This window comes from Alosa sapidissima, chromosome 13 (assembly GCF_018492685.1).
Source record: "Alosa sapidissima isolate fAloSap1 chromosome 13, fAloSap1.pri, whole genome shotgun sequence".
NCBI classification, from domain to species: Eukaryota; Metazoa; Chordata; class Actinopteri; order Clupeiformes; family Clupeidae; genus Alosa; species Alosa sapidissima.
Genome location: NC_055969.1, coordinates 1,495,953 through 1,515,186, shown reverse-complemented (window position 1 = coordinate 1,515,186; position 19,234 = coordinate 1,495,953). Strand labels below are relative to the sequence as shown.

General features: G+C 40.8%; 1 long non-coding RNA gene across 1 annotated transcript; it reads right to left on the bottom strand.

Moving 5' to 3' along the window:
- Positions 1-2,373: 2,373 nt before the first annotated feature.
- Positions 2,374-3,616, bottom strand: LOC121679653. Its single transcript, XR_006021370.1, has 2 exons — positions 3,340-3,616; positions 2,374-3,205 (listed from the first exon to the last, which is right to left on the bottom strand). It is a non-coding gene; the product is annotated as an uncharacterized LOC121679653 (long non-coding RNA).
- Between the last annotated feature and the right edge of the window lie 15,618 nt (positions 3,617-19,234).

Genomic DNA, 19,234 nt, shown 5'->3' with positions numbered 1-19,234 from the left:
CACCTCGACCATCTAGCCAGGTGTCACTGTGAACTCCTTCACCTCCTCGACCATCTAGCCAGGTGTCACTGTGAACTCCTTCACCCCACTCCTTGACTGCTGGTCTGGTCTGTTTAAGATGTGTACAGGCCTTGAAGTCTCATAATAATTGCAGTAATATCAAAGTTTATAAAAACCATACATGCATCCGTTAAGTCATAGAAATCCACCACAGTACTGCAAGTAATCTGAGGTCTAAGTGCGATGCAATTTCAAATTGCCAAGACCAACGATCTCATGTCTTTCTTTGCCATATGCATGATCAATATCAGAAGATTTTTAAAGTCGTTTTTGGACACAGCTTAATGTTTCATCGTTTGGCATAAAACTGCTAATGAGAACTATAGCCCACTTAAGAAAGTGAAAAAATGTATAGCTTACTTATTTCATAATATCTAAAAAAAACATCAAGACCTACGATAGAATGATTGAAACATTCTTACAGGTGATCTAGTATATTTAGTGTTCTCACCAATCTAATATTGACCATAAAATGTCCAATTGCCCTCGTTTAGGAGAGGAAAAGTACATTTGCACCAGGGATGTAGTGGTTAAATAAGAGGTGGGTGAACTATGAATTCTGCGATCTCGGTGAGGTGGACTGCGCCATGCGGTGTCGGATTTTTAAAAAAGGCATTCAGAACATGTTTGATAATGGTGGAGGTTATTGTACAATATTGGGAATATAGGATAGTATTGGATAATACAGTTTTAAATGTTAAAAGTGAATAAACTCTTTTGAGAGGTGGATAAACTCTAATAAGAGGTGGGTAAACTCTATTTCTGAAATTTCAGAGGTGGATAAATTGCGTTTACTTGCGCTTAGCCTCCACTACATCCTAATTTGCGCTCATAGGCCTATTCCTAGCTCCGTAACAGAAAGGTAATATCTGAATGTAAGCCCTATAATGTAGGCTATAGATATTTTATATCCTTTAGCCTACACATCCAAGGGACGGAAGTTATCCTCTGAAAGCAGGGCATCTTCATATTTAGTGTTGCAGCGGAGTTGCGTAAAGAGGTGCAGAGCGCGCACCTGTTTGCTTTTTTTGACTGGCAGTGCCCAAGATGGATAATGTAGGCTAAAATATAAAGGTAGGCCTAAAGCAAACAATAAAGGACAATGTTTAAGCCATTGAACATTATTGAAAGAAAACGATCGCAAAGATATGGCAGGTGTTCAGGCCACCTGTCCCAACTGCCATTCTCAGGCTTTAAGCATACAAACTGGCCCTATTAAGACTACACACCCTATTCAACTGCTTCCTCTGCCAAAAACTGTTTCAAAATAAAAGTCCTCACTACAATATTTCACTGTTAAACAATTTAACCCTTTAAACTACTGAACTTTTTAACTGTTCAGCCATTGTAACTGTTACTTGTCATCAACTATGACTCCTACCCACTGTAGCTAGTTAGCATGGTTAGCATTATTAACATTGTTAGCATTTTTAGCAAAACTGCTAAAAATGATTAGCTAAGTGACATGGTTAGCATAGTTAGCATGCTAGCATGTTAGTTAGCATTTTTAGCAAAACTGCTAAAAATGATTAGCTAAGTTAGCTAAGTAACATGGTTAGCATAGTTAGCATGCTAACATGTTAGCAAAGATCCTTAATATACAAAGATAAAGCAGGTCAGGCTTCTACAATGGAATGGAATTGTACACAGTTCCTGCCTCCTAAAAGGGTGTGGTCAGAATGCGCTGACGCGACATTGTTGATGGAATGCCTCAAAGATTCTTCATTTTCGCGCCTTTCTCTTGACTGGAGCTAACCTGGGTGACTGAATATTGGAGAAATGCGGTCTGATTTCGAGGTAAGTTGCTGTTTGTATTACAAGTTGAAATATTTGAAGGTATTTGTGTTTAGTCTGTGTCTATGTAATGAGTTAGCTATGTAATAAAATATCTGCTGAGTTTAGCACTATTATAACCTTGTATCGCCGTCATGAATATTAGCTCATTGGGGAGTAGCTGAGTAACTTAGCTAGCACTAGCTGACGTTAGCTCACCATCTGATAGCTGAGGTGCTAGCAGATACCTATCAGATTAATTTGGAAATGTAACGGCGCCTATTATCAGATGGAAAGTCAGGAAATTATTTTGTGTGTGTGTAGCTTGAATACCTTCATTTTTATGGGAGCCTATTCCCCTTGTTATCTGTTGCTGGTTGGTCACAATTGTAAACATGACCTAAAATCAGCATCAAGATGGCTTGTGGATCCGATCTACTAACCGAGAGGTCTTTTACAGGCAAGCAACATTGATTTAGCAGGTAGAAGTTTTGAAATGTATTTAGCTGCTAATCAAAAAAGAGTATATGTACACAGTTGTAGTGGTGCATTTCATTTTATTACCAGCCTAGCTTTTAAGCTCATGCTTCATGAAATCAATCATACAGAACATCTCAGCAAACCATGAGAAAGTAGCTCGAAAAAAAAAAAAACTATTTAGATTATAACATAACCCTGTTGTCTGCCTTATCCAGCACGACTCGGATCAGGGTGGCTTCTACGACCACATGAGAAAAGGAACCAGGTGGACTCTGCCAATTATTATTATCAGTCTAGCTGCTAGCTAGCTAGTGAAACATTTTGTTTTTCTCCAGATTCGCTGTGCGTCCTCCACGATGCGGCGATTTTCTCCTCGGATTTCTGCCCCAATCCTGCACATGACATATTTTTTTAATAATTTGTCCCTTATGGGAAATGCGTGGTCAGGGTGTCGCTCAATTATCGTATTGAATATATCGGTTTTTAGTATTTTTTCTGTAATTGTCTTGCACAGCCCCTCATCGGTCCAATGGGACTTGATGAGGGGTGCAAGATTCTCCTCTAATTTGGTCAAAATCTTTCTCAAAATAGCTGAGGGCTCAATTAAATTGGCAGTGTCAGAATATCTTTTTTTTTTTAGAAAAGTGGATGAGTTGCTGCTGGGTACACTGTAGTTGTGTTCAACTTTACTGTCATAGACTAGCAGCGCATCACATTCAGGGCATGCTGATATTATAGGGTCCCCCTTGATTTCCCTTACTAGCCACCCACAAATGTATGTCAGCACCTCCTCCTCTAGGTCATTTAGCCTATTCTGGTCCTCTGATATCAGTTCAAGAAGCTCAGTGTCCAGTTCAGTGTCCAGTTCATTGATGCCATCATCTGGAACATACTAAATGTAATAGAATTGTGTAAGTATGAGCATATGTTGACTTTGACTTTGACTTTGACTTTGACTTTGATATGTTAGGCCCACATGGTGGATATACATTTCTATACATACCTATGGTGTTTAATGATACAGACCTGAGGTGTTGGCATTTGGGCATTGCCAGAGTGGGTTGTTGTTGGCCTAGTGCTGTTAAGCAGGAGGGAGCCATTATCAGACAGGCAGTTGGTTCCTATGTTATTTGAAAGCTCTGCTATAGAGGCACTTTTCAGTGATGCTGCAAATTCTCTAGCTGAAGGGTTAAATCGGTGGCCACCTTTGCCACGGATGACTGAGAACAGGTTCTTTGGAAGGAGAGAATTTTCCTTTAGAGTATGGTTGTTATAAGAGATTGTATTTACAGTTGAATGTCAGGACTTGACAACCTGAAGGTCCAAGACTCAATCCACTGAAGGCTCTCCATAAGATGTTGTATCTGGTATGTGCTTCGTGGTCCTATAGGACGACGCCATGGGCAGGGGTCAGAGATGCGCCTGAGAAGTAAGTGTTTGTGTTTGTAATCAAGTGTTGATGTTAAAAATGCAGTAAGGGATTTAGAATTTTCAGATGGACACTTTTACCGTGAATTTAAGATATCAAAAAGCCTGTTCATGGCCTCAAAGAAGTCAGCTGTAGGGTTTGCCTCACTTGGCAGCCTCTCCAGCTCTATCATAGTCTTCATTCCTATTGTGTTAGCATATAAAGGGTCATATTAAGCAGTGAAATGTGCAGGTGTAAGGACTTCATTTTAAGAACATAATTCCTTACCAGCAGCCACAGTGTGACTGAAGACTTGCGTAGCAAGGCGCACACGCATGTTACTGAATGGTGGCAGTGAAACATGCTTGTCTGTGATTTTGGGGGCCAGTCTCACAGTGTTTTGTTTGTCAGTGCTGTAGAATGCAGCAAAGTGTTTCCACTGCACCTGATGTGGTCCGATCTGTAACATGACAGTGTAAATGTATGTTGCCATTTGGTTTGTTGGTGTTGTCTACGATACGATACAATTATTAGATATATGGAGAATTAAACTAACCTTCAGGTCATGTTTTTTAAGATTGTTTCGCACAGACTTCACTAGGTGAGGTACGTCAAACATTAGTGGAATTCCCACCCCATCCACAGATATGCAGTGTGCACTCTCACTTGTGTCTTTTATATCAAGACTGGCTCCTAACAACTTCAGTGTTTTGAGGTTTGATGTTGATTGGTCACAGACCACAGAAAACACCTGTTGTGAGAGATTGGCTGTGTAAGCATGACCATCTCATGTAGGGATGTATGCAGAGAAGTTTTTTCTATTATTTCATTGCATTCAAACTCACAGTGAACCCAATCTGTCTCAGCCTTCTCACTGCTATTGATATAATAGTGGCTGTCTCCTCCGAGGAGAGGGTAGCTTTAGCCAAAAAGTATCCCAGGGCCTGCAGAATGCACAGTGTTGATGGTGCAGGTTATGTATGAGTATCTTGTTCATTTTCAGCCTAGGTGTAGTAAAGGTATGTGTAATGTCAGAATTGTCAATCTGTCCAATCACTAAAGGCACAAAGCTCACCTGCTTCCACTTAGAAGCTGTTCCTCGAGCCATCAGCACCATTGCCTGATTGGCTACCTCACCTTTGGAGGTCAGCCCATCTATCTTATCGAAGGCACGGTTGTAATCAATGTGCTTTTTAATGGCCATTTCATCAAAAATTAATGACACTACCAGTTGGGATGGCTTCATCATTTTTGCCATTAATGCCATCTGGTGCAAAATTGAATCAAGGAAACCTGGCTGCAATGTAAAGCAACACTAACCTGTTAGTTGAATAAGCATAATGTATGTATTAAAAACAAATGTCAACACATTTAGATATAAATCTTACTTTAAAATGGCCAACATTTGAGTTGATAAATCTTTGGAGGGTTGATTGACATGGAAGAATAAAATGCCTCCTTAAGGTCCGGTAGGCATTTGGACTGTGGTGGAATATTTGGACTCCAAGCTGCTTTACAGATGTTGGGAATTTTCTACCTTTGCTTTTTTTGCCAAAACTTTTCAGTTGAAAGCTAACAAACTCCGCTGAATCTGGTGGTAGGTTTGTCAGGGCATCAACCAGTTTGTTCTTTCCCTGTTCAGCTGAAAGTCTTGTAAATTGGAAAAGGGGTTGTTTGTTTTAATCAAAATAGATAAAGAATCAGAACATCTAGATTATATTCCGGAAGCCCAGAGCCTTTTGATTAAAAGAAGACCGCATCAACATTTGAACACAGACCCATCAGGGAATGAACCAGAATGATATCTGACTGGTGGACTTCAGACCAAGTTTATACATAGCAGGGTATTCTGATAAACAGCCATTTTCCCCTCCTTTATCTTGGAACATAATGCAGTAGGCCTACAGTATGGGGCCACATCCCCTGCATGGCCCCATGTTCAAATGCTGATATTCGTTTCGCTTGATCAAAAGGCTCCGAATTGCTGTACTAATAGGCAAACCCACTTTGCTTTAAGGTCTCTAATTTGAGCTTGGAGTTTCCTCTTGATGACCCTCTCTCTCTTTAGCTGCATGTTTGAACGTTTCCGACCTTCCCTCTCCCTCCGTAGCTGCTGCAGGAGTTGTGATTTCTCTCTCTCCATTTGGAGCTCTTTCTCCGACTGTCCCTATTGTTAAAATAGTCATGTGATGTCATCAGCCTTAGTCCTCTTTCAAGTACTTTTATCTACACAGGTGTTATGATGCCAGGTTTTTATATACCACCAAATGGCATCTACATACACTGATTGAAAGTCAGCCTTATGTTACTTGCCAGCTACCTTACTACTACTACTTACTTCTACTATGTCCTCTAGTATGTCTCCTATTTCTTCCATTTCTGGTTGGTCTGCATCTTCCCCCATTTGGCCATTCACTATCACTCTGTCCTCTCCTTTAAAAACATGTCTGTATTATATTTCCAATGTAATGCATGATTGATTTTAAAAAATGTTTTGCTGTTGTCTCTTTGTTTTAGGTACTGTGCATGCTGGTCATATCACTTCAATCGTCAGACAACAAAGGGATGAAGAGATTCTACTCTCCCGCATGCACACTAATCTATTGATGATGTTAGTTAATTTAAAGACAAGTGCAGTATTTAGTTTTGTAAATGCTTAACTGTAATCTATGTATAGGGTCAACACCTACCCATATTTCCATGTCTCTGCAAGACACGTCTACTGCCATTTGATGGAGGGGGATTAGGACAGTTGATCTTAGTGGGAATAGCATCGTCTGTAAGACGCTTTCTTTTTTGCTGTAAAATACATTATCATTATTGTGCTATTCCTTATTACTCCAGGGAGACTGCAGAATGTGGATATGTATGCAGGTGTTTAATTGTGGGATTTGCTAAAAATGTGAATTTCAAATAAAAACATACCATATGGACAATCATGCTAGTTTCAAAGTGAGCCTCACACACTCCAAACCCTCCTTTTCTCAGGTTTTCCTGCTTGGAGCGGATGGACAGGTCGGCTCTCCTTATATTAACAAGCCACCTCTTTCTTCTAGTAGTTCAATAATATGGTATAGAAAAGATAAATGTCAGTGTGTATCATATTTTAAGCTTTTTCATCAAGATGTAAGTATTGTGGTTGAGTAGGCTTAACTTAGTGCATGGTTGGTAGGCCTAACGATAATGGCCGTGTGGTGGCGCTGTGGGATACATCGATTGGCGCTACCTAATTAAACATCAGTGGTAAGGCTAAGTGAGAAAACAGACTTTCTTTCTAACGTCGTTTGGTTAAGTGTGGAAATTAGCTGTCCAGATGATGTGATATGGCCTACTCGTTAAACATAAATATAGGAACACACTAGCCTAGCCTACCCTATGTTAGCCTATTTCATGGTGTATGGCCGTCAGTTATTGGCTATTTGATATGTCCTTATAATCTGGAAACAAACTATGCTGTTATTATGCTACTACACTACATACCTATCTACGTCCGGAGGGAAGGAGAAGACCGAAAGGTGTCTGTTATTGCAGCCAATTGCAGCACAAAGTTTTGGCATTTTCGGGATTGAGTGATAAATATCGAAGTGGTAAGCAACGGTAAATGAGCAACGGTAACCTATGTATTTGGATCTTTGAATATTCTTATAAGAACATTCGGCTACCTAGTAGATCGCGTGCCAGTGGGTTACAGAAACAGACAGACAAGTGGCAAACAGTCGTTTTTCTCCTTAACTGTTTATTTGAAAAACGCCATGTCGATGTCAGAATGTAAGGAACAAATGTGAATTACAGAAAATGCATTAAAATGTCCGATCTCGAACTGTATAATTAAGGGCTGGGGCATAATCCGAGAAAAAATGATTTCTTCCATAGGGCCACAGTGTAAAGAATCTCTCGCTAGTCTCCTAAAAAGGCGTGGCGCTAATGAACCCTACGTCATAGGGGAACAGGAAGAACCCTTCTGTGAATCGTCTCGCTTTATCAACCGTCTCTGATGTTAGCATGCTAGTTAGTTAACATAGTTAACATAGTTAGCATAACTGCTAGCAAACATTAGAGCCATTCCAACTGTCAGTTATCGTCAACTATCTACAGTGGGCATCGCTTTCAAATGACCACTTCATTCGCGCATTACGCGGCGTGAAGCTGCGTGAAGCTTTAGTACCACTTTCAGTCACTGTGCGTCGCTCTGCCACTGTACATCGCTCTGCCTGCCGTCCCTTCTGAAAAAGCAGAATCTACCATTAAACATAATTGTTGCCGAGAGTAATCCCAGCCTACGAATTCAATAACAAAATAAATCATGCATAATTAAACATTACCTCGATTTAGGCTACTTGGGTATGGCTTAAGGCTTGACTACACGGTGGTAACGAAAATCGAAATTGAAATTTGCTGTCTACATTATTGTCAGTGTTGGGGTTAACGCAACTACGCAAATCAAAACAGTGGTGTGATAATTGAGCCAGTAGAGAAATAACTGTTCAGAATTAATCTGTAGCCTTGGGTAGGCTTCTGCAGAAAACAATGTTGTTGCCGATTTAATACTATCTGGCGACGTTTTTAACAGGCTACGCAATAGAGGCTTAGACAACTATGACCCACGTTTTGGTTTCGTATTTATTTTATTTATTTTATTAATTTGCCCTACTTCTTGACTGCAATGTAGTCAATTGACTGCTTGACATGTCATTTGTATTTTTCTGTACAATAAACAAATACATCTGCTTTATGCCGCAGAATTACATTCATATTTGTCTGACTGCAGACGCGCCACTTCCCTCCCCATATTCCAAGATTAAGATAGTAGCCTATACAAAAAGCACTTCATACTATCATAAAAAAATAGTTAAAACGGATAGCTATTTGCAATTTGACAAAACACCGGTCCTCATTTTGCGAATGCGAGGACGATATGAGCCTGTTGCATTTAGTTAGATGTCCGAGTCACGCATAATGTTTGAAAATCACAATAATTTAACACACAACTGTTGGATAGCCTACTTCATCATGTCCCCATGCCTACATTTTTGTGAGTAGCATAGAGATCGTTAAAAACAATAAAGTATGGCTCTCCGTTTGGGACATCGAAAACGTATATTTTTAATAGACTACCGTCGAAGATGCTGACTTGCAAAAGCCTCGGGATAACACGTTATCTCCACTATCATCAGTCATGCCCCTTGATCAAAGTGGGGAATGAAATAAAAGTTTGAGAACCACTGGCTTAACAAGTTACTTGCAGTCCAGAACACAGAATCTGTTGCAATATTCTGATGATCGGCGATGATATCGGCAAATGTTTGTTTTCCAAAGTAAGAATTTCACTTCACCATGCACCTTCGACAATACCTGGCCTACCTGGTATCATTACAAACATTATTCTGTGTCCTAAACTGGCATATTTTATGGCATTGTGTCATGTAAGTTCGTTGCAAAATCTAGAGAAATGTGTGAGGTGGTCAGCGGGGGACAATTGAGACACACATTGGATTGTGTTATTACTTGAACATTCCACACTATCCACAGCTGTGGTAGGCCTATCAGGGGCAGGAGGATTACTGTCAGCGTAGGCTTTATATAAAATTCTTCAACAGAAAGCCTCGAATGTTGTCTTGTTTGTGGAGCGCTTTGCTTCGCTTCTGTAATCTTGGCTTCATTGAAAATGAGGGCTTCCCTCAATGACCCTCCGAGAATAAATAAAGGTTGAATGAATGAATGAATGCAGGCTTGCCCAAAAATAAAGGCATGTGGTTTGCGCAGCCTACAGTAAATAACAGACCCGCCAGAATGTGCGTTATGATGTTTTTTTACGAGCAAGATGTTTTTGGTAGCCTACCCTACGCACACTGCATGTTCTTAAATAACAATGATCATCAGTAATATTCGACCATTAATTTGGGTAAATGGGCAAGCGTTGGCTGATGATTGTAACGCGGGCATGATTCCAAACACCTCCCTTACGATGATGAGTGACAGGTGACAGGTCTCAGAATGCGTGCTACACAAGGACGGAAGATGATGAATAACTGGGGCCGTAGGCTATTCACAAAGGCTTTTATCTTACTACTAGGAGTAGGCTACTACTAATTTGATTCACAATGAAACGTTACATTTCATTTACATGTTAACAATTAGTAGTTTTGGTTGTTGTTGGTGGCGTTATTGCATCCCTTTTATGAATGCAAAATTGTTCCCTCGCGATTGGAAGCTCCTGTTGCGCATAGGCTACGCATTTCAAAACATCGCAACGTAAAATGACACAAAAAAGCTGTTTATGAATAGGTCTTAGTGAGTTAGGAGTCCTCACTTAAGCTGTCCCAGACTTAGGTGCTACTTTTAGGTCTAAAATGCTTTGTGAATTACTTTTTGTGAAAAAATTAGGAGTCCTAAAGTTAGGAGTGACACGCCAATTATTTTTAGGAGTTGCTCCTAAATTCGCCAGTTAGGAGCTACTTTTAGCCTTACAATTCTTTGTGAATACAGCCCCTGAATAAAAAGACCTAGCCTAAATGAATGAAAATGAAAATGCCTAATGAAACATATGGATTGATGTAGTATCTTTGTAACATTATTAAATTATTCTGTTACTATGCCTACGTTTGCAAAAGAGAACATTTTAATTTGATTCACAATAATGTTACATTTAATTTACATGTTGACAATGATTAGCCTAGTTTTGGTTGTTGTTTGCGGCATTATTGCATGTTAGTTATGCCTACAATGCAAAATTGCTTCACGGCAAAATGCCGCCGGTTTGTGATATACTGTAGGTCTGTGAGTAAGGAGTCCTCTTGACTTCTTTTAAGCTGTCAAGAAGACTCCTTAAGAGGTGGGAAGGTGTGATTTTTTGTGGGCAGGGCCGGATTAACTGGGCACAATTGTCTGATGGCCCCCTTCCCCCCAGCCAACGTGAATCGGGTGGTTAGTTAATAGGCCTATCGTGAAGATTTTTCCTGCCATCTAAGGCACGAGCGCATCTGTGAGGCCAAGCCTCACCAAGTAGCTCGTTTGTTTACAACTAACATTCCATTTAATTAAACTGCTTTATAGGCTATGCCGAAATAGTTTTCAACATTTTGAATATTAGTGTCGGGTGAATTGAAATGTTCTCAAAGTAGCCTTATGGCTGAAAGCTGCTTGGGATCCCCCCCCGTCAAGCAATATAACCATACAAACGCGCTTCCTGCACTCATTGTTTCAAAAGGAGTCATTTTGGCTTTGTCAGAACTGAAGAGCTGTGGACGGCACGGCACGGTATGCCCAATGAAAATAAATGAACGCAACGCAACACGACACAGACCCCGATTGTAGTTGTAGTTTCAGAATGTGGTGAAAGACCCCTTGCAAAATCCTTCATGGGATATCTGTCGCTGTTCAAGTGCTGAAAATCTGCAATTTCCCAAACACATACTATATTTTCAGAGGGGCCAAAAAGGCCATTTTCCACCATAGAATTTCACAAGTGGGGTGTCATTGGAAAGAGGAGAGAGTGTAGTTATAGGATGTGGTGAAATATCCCTTGCAAAATCCTTCTTAAGATGATTGTGGCTGTTCTAGTGCTGAAAATCTGCAATTTCAACAAATACATACTATATTTTCAGAGGGGCCAAAAAGGCCATTTTCCACCATAGAATTTCACAAGTGGGGTGTCATTGGAAAGAGGGGAGAGTGTACTTATAGAATGTGGTGAAATATCCCTTGCAAAATCCTTCTTAAGATGATTGTGGCTGTTCTAGTGCTGAAATTCTGCAATTTCAACAAATACATACTATATTTTCAGAGGGGCCAAAAAGGCCATTTTCCACCATAGAATTTCACAAGTGGGGTGTTATTGGAAAGAGGGGAGAGTGTACTTATATAATGTGGTGAAATATCCCTTGCAAAATCCTTCTTGAGATGACTGTGGCTGTTTTAGTGCTGAAAATCTGCAATTTCCCAAATACATACTATATTTTCAGAGGGAGCAAAAAGGCCATTTTCCACCATAGAATTTCACAAGTGGGGTGTCATTGGAAAGAGGAGAGAGTGTAGTTTCAGAATGTGGTGAAAGACCCCTTGCAAAATCCTTCATGGGATATCTGTCGCTGTTCAAGTGCTGAAATTCTGCAATTTCACAAATACATACTATATTTTAAAAGGGGCTAAATATGCCATTGTCCACCATAGAATTTCACAAGTGGGGTGTCATTGGAAAGAGGGGAGAGTGTAGTTATGGAATGTCGTGAAATATCCCTTGCAAAATCCTTCATGGGATATCTGTCGCTGTTCAAGTGCTGAAAATCTGCAATTTCCCAAATACATACTATATTTTCAGAGGGGCCAAAAAGGCCATTTTCCACCATAGAATTTCACAAGTGGGGTGTCATTGGAAAGAGGAGAGAGTGTAGTTTCAGAATGTGGTGAAAGACCCCTTGCAAAATCCTTCATGGGATATCTGTCGCTGTTCAAGTGCTGAAATTCTGCAATTTCACAAATACATACTATATTTTAAAAGGGGCTAAATATGCCATTGTCCACCATAGAATTTCACAAGTGGGGTGTCATTGGAAAGAGGAGAGAGTTTACTTGTAGAATGTGGCGAAATATCCCTTGCAAAATCCTTCTTGAGATGATTGTGGCTGTTTTAGTGCTTAAATTCTGCAATTTCACAAATACATACTATATTTTCAAAGGGCTAAAAACGCCATTTTCCACCATAGCATTTCACAAGTGGGGTGTCATTGAAAAGAGGAGAGAGTGTATTTATAGAATGTGTTGAAAAATCCGATGCAAAATGACATATAGGCCGTAGGGAATACATTTACTGCAGAACCCCCCCCCCCCTCTAAATTACCAAATTATTTAATAGAACACAAAAGGCAACATTTATCAAAACATTCGGCAATGGAGCAAAAAGATATACAGGCTTTTGAACGTCTGTGAACAATGCCTGTTCATCTGCAACAGGCACATGCCTGTGTTATCGCGGATTTGCGGTCAACCCTGCCCCCTTGTGGTAGAAAATTGCAATATTTAAGGTGGAATCGAAACTTAACTCCCCCGCGATCTGAAAGTGGTGCTAACTTCAGCCTCGTAGACAAGTCCTAAATTATACGATAGCGAACGTCAAAAGGTCTAATTGCTCCTTTTTGAAACGGACTGTCAGAAAAGACTACATGCACCCAGCTGTAATTTGATCCGACCTGAACTAAATCGCGTCCTGAGCTAGCTATTAACGTGCCTTTTAGGCTCTCAAAAGTGTAGCTTATAGCATATGGACACAAATTGCATGCTTAAATAGCCTAAGAACTATTTTAAAACTGTTTTGTTAAACTATTCAACCGTAACACTTGCCATCACGCATTCACCTCTCCCTCTCCCTCTCTCGTGCACTCACACACATGATGGCAAAGCATCCTCTTTGTGACAGGTCCCTTAACAAGCACATAGCCCATTGTGTAGGCCTATGAAAATAATTACTATCACTCAGCTCTTGGATTAACATGATAGGCCTACACAGGATATACACTTGCAAGTGATGCAAGTTGATAGACAATTGTGTATCAAAACAAGAAAGAAAAGTTTGCATAATTAAATGCTTTTGAATGAAATTTTTGCAGCATATCGTCTTTACTATCTACCCCCCTTTTTGACAACTGACATCGGTTTTACATATCGGTTATCGGCCTCCTGTTTTGGTAATAATTGATATCGGTATCGGCCCTGAAAAAAACATATCGGTCGATCCCTAGACTGTAGCAGCCCAAGGTGGGGTTCACCCGTTATTACGACAACCCTCTATTACGACATAGGCCTACCGTTATTACGACATGCCTCTATTTAGACAATTTATCTCTGCAGTTTCTGTATCCTATCAAATTCCAACATCCTAGATGCATGGATGAGCTGTAGTCATGTCATCTGCACCTGCAGCTACATCAACAATCCACCCGCCATCCACTCCCAACATTGTTTTTCCCAATAATTGATATCGGCACATTTCAGTCAAAACCTTGATTTGGTGATTTTGAACTGGCCATGTGAATAAATGTTACACATTATGTAAAACACAGGTAGCTCTCCTCACTTTATTCTCTAAGCTCTCAGGGGAAAACGGTCGGAAACTTCATGCATCAAACAAACTCTGTGCAGGCCAGTAGTCCTATTAATTAATGACCGTCAATCAATGGCCAATTGCGCAAAGACGGGCGGAATTCTTACGCTCCAGTAGCCTAAACCACTTCAGTGAACGTTCAAATAACCCCCAGAGTCCAGTGTCCATCAGGGTGTCCAAACTGGGTGTGCGATATATTCAAGCTGCTTATAGGCTATTGCATTTTAGAGGACAATGATAAAGCCATGTGCAACGCATTTTGGCTTGCCAGCAGGTTGGATAAACTCAATTTACTACACAATAATGTAGGCTAGGCCTATATCTTTTACATGTCATGCGTGCAGTTGTTGAATTGCACATAACATGTCTGCATATTTATTTAGTCTTCTTTCTCTCGACTTTAGGCTAGCCGCGCATGCATTATCATGGCCCTATAATGGGGCAAAGACAGGCGGGATATTCAACGCTCCTTTTACAGTAAACCACTTCACAACGAACGTTCAAATAACCCCCAGAGTTCAGTGTCCATTAGTCCCAACATTTAGAAACATAATCGAAAAGTCCAAGCGTGAATTGGGTGTGTTTTGATTTTGAGAGAGACTGGAGAAGCCGTATGTCTCACAGCAACTGCAACTTGTTTCTTGAAGGCTATCCTTACCTCCAAACAGGGACGTGCACAGGAATTTTGAGGGGCAGTTGCTCTGACCTGAAAAAAAAAAAAAAACTCATGGGCTATATGCAGGACTGAGAATAACAGCATCTTTTTTTAAATATATACACAAAGAAGTAAAACACTGAAATACAGCACTCAATCACCTTAACTTATCATTATTATTTTCATGCCCACTAGTGGTATTTATGTTCTGCTCAGGCAAGATCTTTGAAATTACCTTTAAAATAGCCTATGTTTTTTAGATTGCAATTATTTAGCATGCAGCTCTTTAATCCTGTACTTTCTAGCATGGTCCTCTCATCTCATCTCGTGATCATCACTTAGGCCTTACTGTCCACTGTGCCTCCTCCTGGTCCACATTTTTCTCACATACTGTACAGTAGTCTGGAGGCTTATGACTGCTCCTCATCTTAAATGTAATGTAATTATGAAACATTGCCATTAGGCTAGGTTAAAATATGAGTCTGATTAATTAATCAATTCGTCTACACAGTGTCATGTCATCTTTATCACAGTGCAAAATCTCTTTCTCACCTGCTGGTTGGCTTTTTTGCTGCAGCCACAGAGTTTGCCCTTCCCCTACTGACTTTCACTTTCGGTGCCCGAATGGAATTGAATGAGGCTTTGCGATTTTTTTTTATCTAGGCCTACGCGAAATTCTGCATCCATTGTACGATTTATTTATTTATTTTCCCTATTTGAAGGGCAACATGAGTCAAGAAGGGCATGTGGGCAGTTGCCCGGGGACCTGAGCAACCCCCCTGTCCACGTCCCTGCCTCCAAATATCCACATCTAATGAGGGTCGGCGATAGCCTAGAAATCTAGACGCACCCTATAGGTCGGCGACTATCCACCCAATACTATTTGCAATACCCTCGATATACATATTGTTGGAAAGCTTAGTTTATGGCCGTTCGTGTGAGTACAGTAACTTAATTTTGTAAATTTTACCAAAACGACTGGTTTTGCCTTGCAGGGTCACATTTCATTCGTTGTCTTTTTTTTCATCGTTTTTTTTATTCAAAACAATTTGTAGGTATCCATACTCAAGTCTAATTACCACCACACAAATAATCATCACCTAGGTTAAATCCTCTCTCTTTCTCTCCAAAATCTCTTCCGTTGAGATGCACGCACTATAGGCTATAATTTAGGCTACTCGACATTTCAAATGTGACTCGCTGTAGTGGGACGCTTGAAAATTAATGTTAATGCCGCCACTTCGACAATTAGATGCCAATGTCTAAGTAGCGGCATTTCGGAATAGCAGCATGTAACCGCAGCCCAAGGTAACCAGTTGTTGTAGATGAAGGGCAACCACTTGTTTCAGATAGCCTGGACAACATGTTACCTGGGTGTTGCCTACGTTATAATTGATGGTAGCCTACAATAGTTTGCGTAACATATTAGTTGGCTCAAAGAGTAGGGAATCAGGCTGGAGAGAGTCACGCGTGTGTTGCTTTTGCGGGATGGAATCCAGTTTAATGCTAGTTTTCAAAACATATATTTTTTTACATGTCTTTTGTCCGAGTAATGTAGCCGAGCGCTCATGGCATATGAAAAGCGACTTCAAACCGCCTAAAACAACTTGTTTGTGAATGTCTGACAACTGCTGCAGCGCATGCACGCGCATAGAAAACCAGTAGGTGGAGAAACCAGAAGGGACACAACACCGGAACGATTTTAAGGCTATTTCGCATAGGCTAGCCTATGCTACCCAATGGTGCTATTTCACACGCATTATAGCGACCCCCACTCACCGGGGTTAGGTGAAAGGTGTTAATAGACGAATGGCGTAGCCTACAGTGGACAAGGCTGTCAAAATTGCTCAAAAATTACGTTCGAATATCCCCTCTAAAATAAACACATGTATTCGAATATATTGGAATATCTAGGCTATATTATTTGCGCATTACGTCAGTGACGCGCATCATGTCATCTGTTTTTAACTTTTTGTATGGTTATTGCTTGACAGGGGGGATCCCAAGCAGCTTTCAGCCATAAGGCTACTTTGAGAACATTTCCTAATTTACCCGACACTGATATTCAAAATGTTGAAACTATTTCGGCATAGCCTATAAGCAGTTTAATTAAATGTAATGTTAGTTGTAAACAAACGGGCTACTTGGTGAGGCTTGGCCTCACAGATGCGCTCGTGCTTTAAAGGGACACCAGGCAACGTTTTCGTGTTAATTAATCATCTTCGTAAGTCGGTATATGGTTAAATGACTCATTACGGGGCGAATGAAGGCTCTCTCGCCCGCCCCTACTGCCTGTAGGAAGAATATCCCACTTGCAAGTTCGGTGTATCCTAGCCGCCGACCGAAGCAGGATCAGTTTACAGCACAGAGGCAGGCTAACGAAACGCTAGAGATTGTTGCAAACGTGTGTAAAATGGCAGAGCCGGCGAAGAAGCAGCGAAAACCCTTGACGGAAGACGCAAAGAAAAGGAAAAGAGCTTCAGACCGAGCAAGGGGGAGTTTGGTAGAGAAAAAGCATCAGGCTTGCCTGGTGTCCCTTTAAATGGCAATAAAAATATTAACTGACCGCCCAGTTCACGTTGGCTGGGGGGCAGGGGGGGCCATCAGACATTTGTTCCCAAGGGTCTATGAATTGTTAATCTGGCCGTGCCCCCAACGAACGCAACTTTCCACCTCCTGAGACAGCTTAAAAGAAGTCGAGAGGACTCCTAACTCACCAAGACCTACTTACTATAGGCTGCGCAAACCACAGGCCTTTTTTTTTTGGGCAAGCCTGCATTCGAGGCAGGCCTTCTGTTGAAGAATTTTATATAAATCCTGCGCTAACAGTAATCCTCCTACCCCCGCTACCACAGCTGTGGATAGTGTGGCATGCTCACGCTTTATTTTTTTGTGATTAACATTTTTATTAGAAAAGAATGAGACGTTACATTTACAGTCGCATTTAACTTGAACATACACACCACAAACTACAGTACGACACTCAATACATAGCTCTGATAGACAAAAGTGATATAGTGAAGGAGATTAAAGATAGCAGTCACATTGTCAACATTAGCTAAGAAGTATAAAGCATTCCCCATAAAAAATAAATCAATTAAAAAAGTCAATAAATAAATAATAAGAATAATAACAATAATAATAATAAAAATAATAACAATAGTAATAATAGTAATGATAATAAATCCTACACTCAGGTCAGAATATTCTGTTTCACAAGGAGATCTTGTATGGACCGTGTAATCCACGACCATGCCTGGATAGTTATTAGTTTGGCCATGTTGAGGCGTGCAGTAGTACACTCAAGAGAGGTAATATACTGGCAGGCAGTTAGCCAATATTGTGTTAAATGTAGATTAGGGTGGAACCAAAGCCTTAATATGGTCTTTTTTGCAGCCGTAAGCCCTGCCAAGAGTAGTCTATGTTGGTTGAAAGTGATGGATAGCTGGGAATCATCATTAAGAAGGCAGAGGGAGGGGCTAGGTTGTATATCAACATTCAGTAACAATGACATTATAGAAAGTACATCAGTCCAGAAGCGTCTGATTGGGGTGCACTCCCAAAACATGTGCATTGTTGTGCCAAGTGCCTGATCTGGGCAGTGAGTGCAAATAGGGTTTGGGACTAATTTCATTTGGAAGCATTTCAATGGAGTAGCATATGCCCGATGTATCAGCTTGAAGTGTATGAGTTGATGCGCAAGATTTTTTGAGGCGTTACTCAAGTTTTCCCATATATTTTCCCATAAAAGAGCTGGGCCAAGTGTTTTCAGTTCCATTTCCCATGGAAAATGTCCTGATTGGTGAAGGATTATAGCATTGTAAATGACTGTTACAGTCCCTCTGGAGTTTTGCATGGGTCTGACCCACTTTTCCATTGGGTGCTCTGATGATCCCAGGGCACTCCGTAAGCCTTCATAGCAGATCTTAGCCTAAGGTAAAGGAAGTATGACGTACCTGGCAGATCAAAGTCGTTTTTATGTCTAAAAATTGGCGCAGTGCAGTATTGTCAAATAAATCACCGAAAACAGTGACTCCTTTACGAGCCCAACATGGAAATACAAATGGCTTCCCTCCTGACTGAAAGTTATAATTGTTCCATAATGGAGAAGTTTTGTAAAATTTACTTGTTACGCCCAGCATTTTTTCGGTTTTCCTCCAGACATTAAGGGAGTTAACTATGATAGTCCCATAATGTAGCTGGATACGTTGAACACGTGCCGCCTCTATTGCCCGCCATGGGACTTGTGAATCCTGGTGTCTCCACACCTGTAATGACCTAATTTGGAAGGCATAGTAATAGAAATGTAGATTAGGGAGCGCCAAGCCTCCTGTAAGCTTGCTTCTTTGTATAAGTATAGTTGATCCCATGAGGGAAATTTGGTCTCTGTATTTAACCCAATCGGTGAAGTAGTGAAACACAAACAGCACACAGTGAACACACAGTGAGGTGAAGCACACACTAATCCCGGCGCAGTGAGCTGCCTGCTTCAACGGCGGCGCTCGGGGAGCAGTGAGGGTTTAGGTGCCTTGCTCAAGGGCACTTCAGGCGCGGCCCACTGGTCGGGGCTCGAACCGGCAACCCTCCGGTTACAAGTCCAGAGTGCTAACCAATGGGCCACGGCTGCCCAACTTGTAAAGTTGTTAATTTAATTCTGGCCCATTTTCCACCCCAAATAAACTGTGACATGAGAGAGTGCATTTTCAGAAATAAATTTAGGTGGAGGAGCAACTGGAATCATGAAGAACAGAAAATGTACACG